Raw genomic sequence first — 11,361 nt, forward strand, 5'->3', positions numbered from 1 at the left:
ATGGACTCTGAGAAACAAACTGAGGGTTCTAGAGGGGAGGGGGAGGGATGGGTCAGCCTGGTGATGGGTATTAAAGAGGGCACGTTCTGCATGGAGCACTGGGTGTTATACGCAAACAATGAATCATGGAACACTACATCAAAAACTAATGATGTAATGTATGGTGATTAACATAACATAATAAAATAAAATTTAAAAAAAATGGACAGATGTAAATAGACATTTTTACAAAGAAGGTATAGATGGTCAACAGGTACATGGAAAGACGTTCTACACCATTAATCAACGGGGAAATGTAAATCAAAACCACAGTGAGATAGCCCCTCAAGCCTGTTAGGATGTCTTCTATCAAAAAGACAAGAGATAAGAAATGTTGGTGAGGATGTGGAGAAAAGAGAAGACTTGTGCACTGTTGGTGGGAATGTAAACTGGTGCAGCCACTATGGAAAACAATAGGGAGGTTCCTGAAGAAATTAAAATAGAACTACCATATGATCCAGCAATTCCACATCTGGGTATCTATGCAAAGGAAACAAGTCATTATTTTCAAGGTATACCGGTTCTTTCATGTTCATAGCAACATTATTCACAACAGCCAAAGTATGAAAATAGCTTAAATATCTGTCAGTGGATGAATGGATTAAAAAAATGATAGATGGTAGATATAGATATAAATACATACATATATATGATGTATAATATGTATATGATGCATACACAATGGAGTATTATTCAGCCTTTAAAAAGAAGGAAATTCTGACATTTGCAACAGCATAGATGAACCTGAAGGACATTATGCTATATGAGATGAGTCAAATAGTGAAAGACAAATACTGTATGATCTCACTTCCGTATGGAATCTAAAAAAAAAAAAAAAAAAGTCAAACTCATAAAAACAGAGGTAGAATGGTGGTTGCCAGGTCTGGGGGGTTGAAGAAAGAGGTAAAAGTTGGTAAAAGGGTCCAGACTTTCGGTTATAAGATGAAAAAAGTCTGAGGATCTAATATGTAACATGTTGATTACAGTTGATAATACTGTATTGTATAACTGAAATTTGCTAAGAGAGTAGAACTCAAGTGTTCTCACAAAAAAAGGTAAGTATGTAAGTTGATGGGTATATTAATTAACTCAATTGTGGGAATCCTTTTACAATGTATACTTAAAGCACATCATTACATAGTACACTTTAAATATATTACAGTTATTTGTCAATTATACTTCAATAAAGTTGAATAAAAATAGAAACAATCAATGTAATTCACCACATTAACCAACTAAAAAGAAAAATCATATGATGGTCTCAACAGATGCAGAAAAATTATTTGGTAAAATCCAATATCCATTCTTTTTTTTTTTTTTTTTAAAGTAGGCTCCATGTGTATGAGCCCAATACGGGGCTTGAATTCATGACCCTGAGATCAAGACCTGAGCTGAGATCAAGAGTAGGACACTTAATGAACTGAGCCACCCAGGCGCCTCCCAATATCCATTCTTGATAAAAACTTTCACTAAAGTAGGAACAGAGGGGAAGTTCCTCAAACTAATAAAGGACATCTATGAAAAAGTTACAATTTATATCAGTCTTAATGGCTAAAGATTCTCTCAACCTCTCTGTTCAACATTGTACTAAAGTTCGTAGCCAGCAATGAGCAACTGAAAATTAATAGTAAAAATAAATACCACATACAAAACAGCTTCAGAATATGTTAAATACATAAGGATAAATCTGAATACTCGAAATATCTGTACACAGGCCTACAAAAATATGGCTGAGAGAAGTTAAGTATACCTAAATAGAGAGATATATAGTGTTTATAGATCAGAAATCTCAATAGTTAAGTTGTCAAATTAATCTATAGATTCAACACAATCCAGTCAAATCCAGCTCACATTTTTGTAGAAATGGACAAGTTGATCCTAAAATTCATATGGAAATACAAAGGGCCTACAATAGCCAAAACAACTTTGAAAAGGAAGAACAAATTTGGAGTACTCACACTACCTGATTTCAAGACTTACTATCAAGCTTCAATATTCATGATAGTGTGGTATTGATGTAAAGATAATCAAAGAGATGATGAATAAAATAAAAGGACCAGAAATAAACTCACACATATAGGGACAAATGGTTTTGGGGACAAAGTTGGGACAAAGTTGCAAAGTCAATTCAGTGAAGAAAAATGGCTCTTAAAAAATTGGATAGCCATATCAAAAAAAGGAACTTCTATCCATACCTCTCATCATACACAAAAACTCAAATGATCCACAGGCTTAAATGTAAAATCTAAGAATATAAAACTTCTATGAGAAAATTAGGAAAAACTCTTTGTGATTTTGCGTTAGAAAAAAGTTTCTTGGATATGACACCAAATGCATTATCCACGAAAGGAAAAAAAATGATGAATCTGATTCCATCAAAATTAAAACCTCTGCTCTTCAAAAATACCCCATTCATATAATAAAAACACAAGCTACAGACTGGAAGGAATTATTTGTAAATTACATATCTTATAAAGAATTTGTATGTAAAATATATAACAAATATTCAAAACTTAATAATAAGAAAACAAACATTATCAATTAGAAATGGACAAAGTTTATGAACAGAAACTTCAAAGAGAATATATGGATGGTAAATAATCACCTACAAATATGCTCAGCATCATTAGTAATTAGGAAAATGCACATTAAAACCAAATTAAAACAACTACTCACCTATTAGAATGGCAAGAATTGAAAAAACTGAACATACCAAATGTTGGGTAGGATAGTGGAGGAACTGGAACTCTTTTAAAAACATTTACTTAGAAACAATAGTTTGGTGGTTTCTTACAAATGTTAAACACACAGTATCCTATGACCCAGCCATTCTACTACTAGGTATTCACCCAAGATAAAAGGGGTAAATATGTCCACACAAAGACTTGGTTAGAAACTATCATAGCAATGTTCTTGTAATAGCCAAAAATTAGAAACAACCTAAAAGGTGGATGGATAAGCCGTGATAGGGTCATACAATGGAATACCATTTAACAATAAAAAGCAACAAACTACAACATGGCTGAATCTCAAATAATTATGTTAAGTGAAAGAAATCCCATGTAAAAAGGGTACATTTCACTTTATGTCTTTCCATGCAAAACTTTAGAAAATATAAAGGAATGTCTAGTGACGGAAAACAGATCAGTAGTTGCCTTCGGGGCAATTTGCTCAAGGTCCCATAGCTTTAATGTGGCAGAGCTGTGATTCCTAACCAGCATCCTAGCTGCAAAGCCCACATTCTTAACCATGATGTCATTTTACCTGTTGGATAAGGATGATCAAAGATACTAAGAAACAAGCCCAAGATTACACAGTTATTGATTCAGTTCATACATGAAAATCTTGTGTTTGAAGCCATGATTAACTGACCTAAAAGCCAGCACTCTTTACAATGTAGCATGCTATTTCCCAAGAGCACAGCTCCAAAGAGAAACCTTACCCCATCCAGTAACTTGTCTTACCCAGAGCAGCTTTCAGTGAAAGCTCATAGACTAGTGAAGTTCCCTTTCATAATGAACAATAGCCCATATTTAGTTTTATAGCCTAGGCATGTTCACTGTGCTTCTTTATGGTCCATAGGCTTTAGTATCTGAAGCACATCACCATCTATTTACAGTAAACACATAACCTCTCTGTATTATTGACAATCTCTGCTATTGGCTCTCTCTTTAAGTGGCCACCTTAATAAACAAGTAATTACTGGGAAATAAATGAATAAACAATGTATTTCTTTGGGGAGATAATAAATCTTTGACTCCACTTTCTCAACGTTTCCTTCCACTTTATTTCTCCAATTGGCCTAAGTCCACATCTAGCCATGCAAGTGAAATAATGAATCACCTGATCAATTAGAGAATCAGTGGCCCTGATTTGACATTCCTCATTGAGTGGGAACTAATTGCCTAATTCCAGAGGCTTTTTAAAACATATCTCAGGAATCAATAGGTCATTGCCTATATTTTAGATAGAAGAGCAGCTTGGGCTGGTCAGAAGAAGCAAGATGCTCTACCATCTCTGTCTCTGTCATGGAAGCTCCAGGTTCCTCCTCCCTTGTCCTGGGAAGCTTTGGCTTCTTTCATAAATGCTTTCTGAGGTGACCCCTCCCACAATCAATGCCTCTCACAGATCCCCAAATACCTGGGGCAGTGAAGCATAAGGAGCTTCACAGACTTGTGGAGTTAGTAAGGAGACACGAGAGCAAAGAGACAGCCAGGGCTCTTTGTACTTGAACAAAGGCTGAAAACAGAATAATTGCGAGCCAACACAGGGGTGTTTTCTCCACCAAGAGAAAGCAGCAATCAATGACTGATGATGCTTTCATGGAGCATAATAAAACATTTTCCAGAATGCCTTGAGAGAGCATCCAGAGCACACAGAATGACCCACAGGCTCCACTGGCCCCATTTCTCTCCCCACATCTGCTTATTCTGAAGTCATCTGCTTTAATGGCATCCTCCTCATTTTCAAAAGAAGCTAACATCTTAGTGGTTTCACCCTGCCTGGAACTCCATAGGGGATACACACCAGAGACAAGGGAGTCTGCATAGACAGAGAGGCTCTGTTTTTCTTTCTCCCATTGTCTCCCAGTGTCCTGCATAAACCCACAGAAACTTCCTGTTTAGTCTACTCATCACGCAAACCTACACTGTTGCCCTGGAAAGTGTGCCTGGCACACTGTATGCCCAGGTACTCTGTAATCACAATGAAGAGAGAAACAGAGAGCTTATATCTGAAACCCAAAGAAAAGGATGATGCCATCTTGTCCTGTTAAACTGCCTTGGGGAGGGGGAAGAAGAGATGGAATTTCCCTCCAAGGAGTCATATCTGTGGTTCCATGGAGGCTGAATGGGACTGGCCAAAAGCTTCAATGGCTAAATACTCCCATCTTTTATTTTTATTTTTTTTTTTTAGATTTTATTTATTTATTTGACAGAGAGACACAGCGAGAGAGGGAACACAAGCAGGGGGAGCGGGAGAGGGAGAAGCAGTCTTCCTGCCAGGCAGGGAGCCTGTTGTGGCACTCGATCCCAGGACCCTGGGATCATGACCTGAGCAGAAGGCAGACGCTTAACGACTGAGCCACCCAGGCGCCCCTAAATACTCCCATCTTTTAAAACCCAAATGCTTATTCCCATGTACATGTCCTGGTAGTAAAGTCTGGAATGAGAAATGGAAATAAAAGCATGACCTCTGAGCATATTTGTCATTATAAACAGAACCTTTCTTCAAATCTTCCCATGGGGCAGCAGCCATCCCCCAAAGAAAAGTAGGGGGAACAGAAGCTGAACAACTTCCCTTGGTCTGAAGCCTCTTTGTTCCATGGTTTATTTGGGGAAGTCTAGAGAGCCACTTTTTGCTACAAAGGGAGAAAAATCTCTCTTCTCCCCAGAAAAACAACTTTTCTTTGGGCTTAGCTGGTCTCTGCTTCACAGGCTCCACTTTGCTCACAAGAGCCAGCTCTGCGCAGCATCTACACTGGAAAGGACCCAAGGTCCTTTCCATCTGGAGACACTGCATGAGAAAACTCAGTTGTGCCAGGGGAGCAGGTCTCAAAGCTGACCTAAGAATTCTCACACTATCTTGTATTGCCAAGAACCACCAGAAAGGTTTTATGCGCATGACTCTGATTCATCGTTCCAACAATTCTTTGAGGTAGGTATTATCAACCCAACTTGATCCATGAGGAAACTAAGATGTACAGAGATTAAACAAAGTCCCCGGAGTCACACAGGTAGGAAGTAGGGACTGCTTCTACCCCTTAGGCTCCCAAAAGGGAGAGCCCACAAGAAGAGGCAGCATCAAGACACTGATGGCAATGCCTGCCTTTGCCACCATGTCCCCAAGACCGTGCCTCCTGAGGCAGTCTCTGCCGTCAGACAGCGAGTTTAAGGCCCATCTTATGAAACTGGTTATTGCAGGATGTGCTTAAATTCCCCACACATGTTCTCCTCAGAAGTCTCAGCATCTGGAGGTGGGTTTGGCTTCAATGTTCACACACTGCTTTTCTAACTTCTTACCCCGGAGCTGACTTTCAGCACTTCTTGGCAGGCAGATGACTCTGGATCCTCCCGGCAGGGATCACAGGTTCCATTACTAATGAAGAGAATTAGCTCACAGGTCACCCCAGCTTTCTTCAAAATACAGGGACATGCTCATTTAATAAACACCCTCCTGATGAAAGTTCTGTTTGTTTTGTGCAGCATATCAGTGGCCCCACTGGAAAATGTTCTCTCTGGAGCATGTGTCTGAGAGCTCTGAGAAAAGGCACACCCTCTCCCAGGCTTTCCAAACTAAAGAAGGGTCAGACTAAGCAGTCATCAGTTAATTGAGGAATATCTTTTGATTCCCAGACCACAGATTTGAAAACAAGATGGCGGAACAAAACAGGAAGTCTCTACTGAGGGCTGACATTGTTCATCACTGTGCTAGGCATCCTGAGAATACAGGAGTACCCTCTGTATCCTAAGATTTTACAATATGGTTGTAAAACCAAGATGAACAATTTAAAATATAACAAACTGTACAAAAAGGTATTTAAATAAGTGCAGAATTATGCGATGCTGACTATATATGCATAGAATAAGGCAACAAGGACAGGGACATGCAGGGCATGCAAAGGACAAAAATATGTTTCATCTAGCACATTGGCAAGAGATTATCAAGAAATTAACTTCTACACACACGTCACAATCCTATGAAGGAGGTATTATTATTTCCATTCTTGACAGAATATACCCAAAATATCAAGAATGCAAATATTCTAACACAAATGCTGCTCATACAGAGTGTATCCCTTTAGAGATGATCTTAAACCTGCCTTTGACTTTACCTAACTTACTTTTAAATTGAAAATAAAGAAGCAGTAGTAGAAATTCAAACTGAACTATTTTTGACAAGAACAGAAGCGATGAAAGTCATGACTATAAAAAAGTTTGTACAGAATTACCTAGAAAGCTCTGGACAATTGGTTGATAATATTCCATTTTGCATAAATACTCATTTTCATAGATAACTGCAGACCCTGAATCAATACTCTTTGAAAGGAATACGATCTGAATGCAGCATATGACTGGCCCAGAATTATTAGCTAAGCAGGAACATTATAGAGAGAAAAATTAAACATTTCATTTAAACTTCATGTGAATAGGAATCAGAACACTTCAGAAGCCTGAGGTATTATTTTTTAATTAAGTGTGCTAATAAATAAAAAGTCTTAAAGCAACTCCAAAAGGAAAATGTGATCGTTCAGTTGAAAGGACCAGTAAAACAATCATCTTTACAGAGGAAGAAACTGAAATCAAAATCAAAATCTGAAGTTACATCTGGATCACTCAACTGATGACTAATCCTGGAGGCTGCATTCATTGTTCCCTTCTGGACGAAGACTGGGGCTCCTCTAGATCGAAACACAGAGATTAAAAGCTTTTCTTGTGCTAAAGCAATTGCAAGTAAAAAAGAGAGCATTTGTCAACTCTCCTGCCCTCACTTCTAAATCCTAAATTTAGCCTAAATTCCTTATTCCATATTTTCTGCCCTTGTCCTCAATATTAATTGATGCATTCAACTAATTCCTTATTCCATATTTTCTGCCCTTTTCCTCAATATTAGTTGATGCATTCAACTAATATTTACTGAGCAGCTACTAAGTGTTTGTCATCGTGCCATGGGCAGGGTGGGCAGCAGTGAACAAGGCGATGTGGCCTGGTCAGTGACCCAAACGGCACTCAGATTCTGGTGGTGTCTCAAGCTGGACTAACTGTGTCAGTGGTCTCGCAGGAATCCTTTTTTTTTTTATGTTATGTTATGTCAGTCACCATACAATACATCATTAGTTTTTGGTGTGGTGATCCACGATCCATTGTTTGCACATAACACCCAGTGCTCCATGCAGAACATGCCCTCCTTAATACCCATCACCAGGCTAACCCATCCCCCCACCCCCTCCCCTCTAGAACCCTCAGTTTGTTTCTCAGAGTCCATCGTCTCTCATGGTTCGTCTCCCCCTCTGATTCCCCCCCTTTATTTTTCCCTTCCTTCTCCTAACGTCCTCCATGCTGTTCCTCATGTTCCAGTAGTAATCCTTGAGTGGAGAGGGCAGCTGAAGTTCTGGCTCGAGTCTCAATAGCGTTGACCGCAGATTTCAGACATGCCTGTTGCTTCTGATGAGGTTCTGGGCTAGGCATCCCGGCAGCCTATTTACAGAAAGGATAAGGACGTGCAAGGGAAGAACTCATTCTAAAGGAAAAGACAGTCGGGCAGATGAATATAGCAACTACGAATTCTCCTTCACAAGTTCATGTACACAGGAAAAGTCATATTGTTATACCAAAAGCAAAATCTTACCAAAAGGACTACAGACCTCTATCTGACAGGGATGGTGGGAAACTTCTCTGAGCTGTAATGAGGTTCCTGTCCTTCCCAGGGCCATGTGGAAGCCCTAGGGTTGTTGAAGAGAGCTGGAAATTTAGGAACTTCTTGCAGTTAGTATTTCTGTGTAACAAATTATCCCAGAACTTAGTGGCTTTAAACAACCATTTTCTTTTGCTCGTGATTCTCTGGTTCGTGAATTTGGGAAGGGTTGTGGTGGGCCATTCTTGTTCCATTCTTTCACGTGTTGACTTGGGCTTCAGGCACATAAAGACTCCTCTGGGCTGGATGTCTAAGATGCTACAGCACACGGCTGGCAGCTGTGGATGGCTGTTGGCTGGGACCTCAGTGGGGCTGTTGACCGGAACATCTACAGTGTGCCTTCCCCACTATGAAAATCTCAGGGTAACTGAACTTCCTATGTTTGGCTTCCCAATGAGTGAGTGTCTCAGGAAAGCCAGGTAGAAGCTGCATAACCTATTCTGACCTAACTTTGGATGTCAGGCAGCATCACTTCTGCCATTCTATTATTCTGAAGGGAGTCACATGGCCAGCAAGGATTTGAGGAGAGAGGAAGTAGATCCCACCATTTGATAGGCGATAGGAAAGGCTCCACTGTAGGTGAGCAGTGAAATGGAAGGTATCACTGTGACCATTTTTGGAATATATAATCTGTGCCTGAGAGTCATATGGTCAGAGCTCTGGAAGCAGGTGACTTTATACTCCCGGGTCAAGCATGGGCATTAAAATCATTGCAGAGGCAGGAGTCTTGGTGTGAGAATCTAAAAATCCTTAGGGACACCGGGTACAGCTTTCTGAGGTTCTCTGGCCTTCCTGAGAACACAGCCAGGGAGAAGAATGCCCCTGGAAACCACAGGTCTCTACTGCCCTTCTGACTTGGGAAATATTTCTCCCTTCCCTCAGGAGGACCCAGCATAATCGCTTCCATGAGTTGAGACTTTGGGGAACAAAAACCAGGAAAAAGTTTGTTCTTGGGAAGCTTCTCTTCCTGCTCTGCAAACTCAAGACCTGAACACACCAAGGTCTGGTCTCGTGAGATGGAGAAGTGCGGAGTAACAGAAAGAGCATGGTCCAATTCAAGATCTTCAGAGGGAAATGGGTTTTGAAGAACAAGGTGGTGTCTGTCATTGGGAGCAGTCCTGGTGGCAGCCCCAGTTGGTTCAAATTTTATTCCAGACCAAGAAGGGAAGATGAAGTTACTGGACTGCAGTATTCTTTGAAAATTTATGAAAAATATAGGGGTGCCACAATGTGCTTTATCCTCCAGATGACAAGGTATTGAAAAGGATACGCCTCCTACCAGAGCACTGTGGCTTCAGAGTATAATGTCCCAGCATCCTCACCTCACTTGACCATCTCAAGGGCTCTGAAGGAGGAGAAAGCAGCAGTTGCCCAGCTTAATAGGGAGGTGTTACTGGCATCTGGTGAGTAAAGGCCAGGGATGCTGCTCAACATCCTACGGTGCTCAGATCAGCCCTCAACAAAGAAATTTTAGACCCAAAATGTAAATAGCAACAAGATTGGAAACCTGCCATAAATCAATCCAGAAACATCATCGGGGGTTGGGGGACTTCTGTGTCTGTTTATGCTAAGAAAGGCTCTTCATGGTTTTCTAGAAGGAACATGGTAAACACTGGCATGTGTTCTCAGTTATAGTCTCAGCTTTTTGGGGACTTCACTCTGTGCCATGAGTCTTGAAACTTCTAGGAGTTCTTTCTTAATTCAAGCTCAGCCAAACCACCATCTCTCCCCTATTTTCTATGACTGTGGCTTCCTCATCACCCTCCTTCCTTATATCCCAGTGCAGGTGTTAGCTATTGCTTGCCTTAGCTATTTGCTAACTAGTATACACATGATGCCAAACTCAGTCAGATGTGAGTAAAAGAAGCTGAAATATTAATTATTAGTTACCATCTACCTCCTTCTATTGCTCTTCCTGCCTAGACCAGGGAGCCCTTTCTTGTCCCACTAGCTCCTCCATGGGACCCACCTGGTCCTCCAACTCAGCCAGCTTCATGTGACACAGCCCTTATTTTAGTTTAGTAACAAACAACTTTAACACAAGGCAGATTGGTCCCAGTGTTATAATAACAGAGTAACACCCAAAGGACAATGTAAGCATTGGTGGGAAGAGATGAATGCCAACTGGGGTGCCCTTAGCCTGCTAGGGAATAAGAAATAACTGGCTTGGAGAGTTGCATTAGCTATTTCATACTATTACAATTTGTTTTAGTGAATTATTTCTTAGAATACCAAATGGTCCCCTAATGGCCTGAAAGATTTGAAACACTTCCAAAGCACTAACAGTTTTCTGTACTCAGTCACTGGGAGGTCTGGACTTCAGACCATAAGTTGGCCAGCAGCCAGAGCGTACCAATGACTTAGATTTGCAAACTCTGTGGTAACCCAACCAGGTTAGCCTCAGAGGTCAAGATGTGGGTTCTGTCAACATCGTAAATTTAGATCTCTTGTGCACACACAGCAAATTTATTGCACATATATGGGGAATTTTCCCAAATGTGCCTCCTTGTTATATATATATTTGGCTTCCTTCACTTTCCTGGGTCCATTTTAAGTTCTATCAAGGTGATACGGTCACTTTCTCCAGAGAGATGATTATCAAGAATTGTGTATGGCACCCACTTGTAAAGAAGTGATGGCCAAAGAACCTGTCTGTGTAATGTCAGGCAGTGGAGTAGGGTCTCTAAATATTAATCGGTGTATCTGTTCCATTCTAAACCCAACAAATTCTTTCAATTATACCCTGAGCAATTCTTTTCTCCCTGTAACTAAACAGATGTGAGTCATCCTTTGGGAAAACACAAACAATGGTCAGGAATAACATGAGAGACAGTCCACCATTAGTTTTCCACTCACAGAGACTACAAAAACATCAAAGATGGATAAAGGAGAGAGGAGGAGTGGGCAGAA

Source organism: Callorhinus ursinus, unplaced genomic scaffold (genome assembly GCF_003265705.2).
Source record: "Callorhinus ursinus isolate GAN/ISIS: 27379988/994484 unplaced genomic scaffold, GSC_fseal_2.0 scaffold39, whole genome shotgun sequence".
NCBI lineage: Eukaryota > Metazoa > Chordata > Mammalia > Carnivora > Otariidae > Callorhinus > Callorhinus ursinus.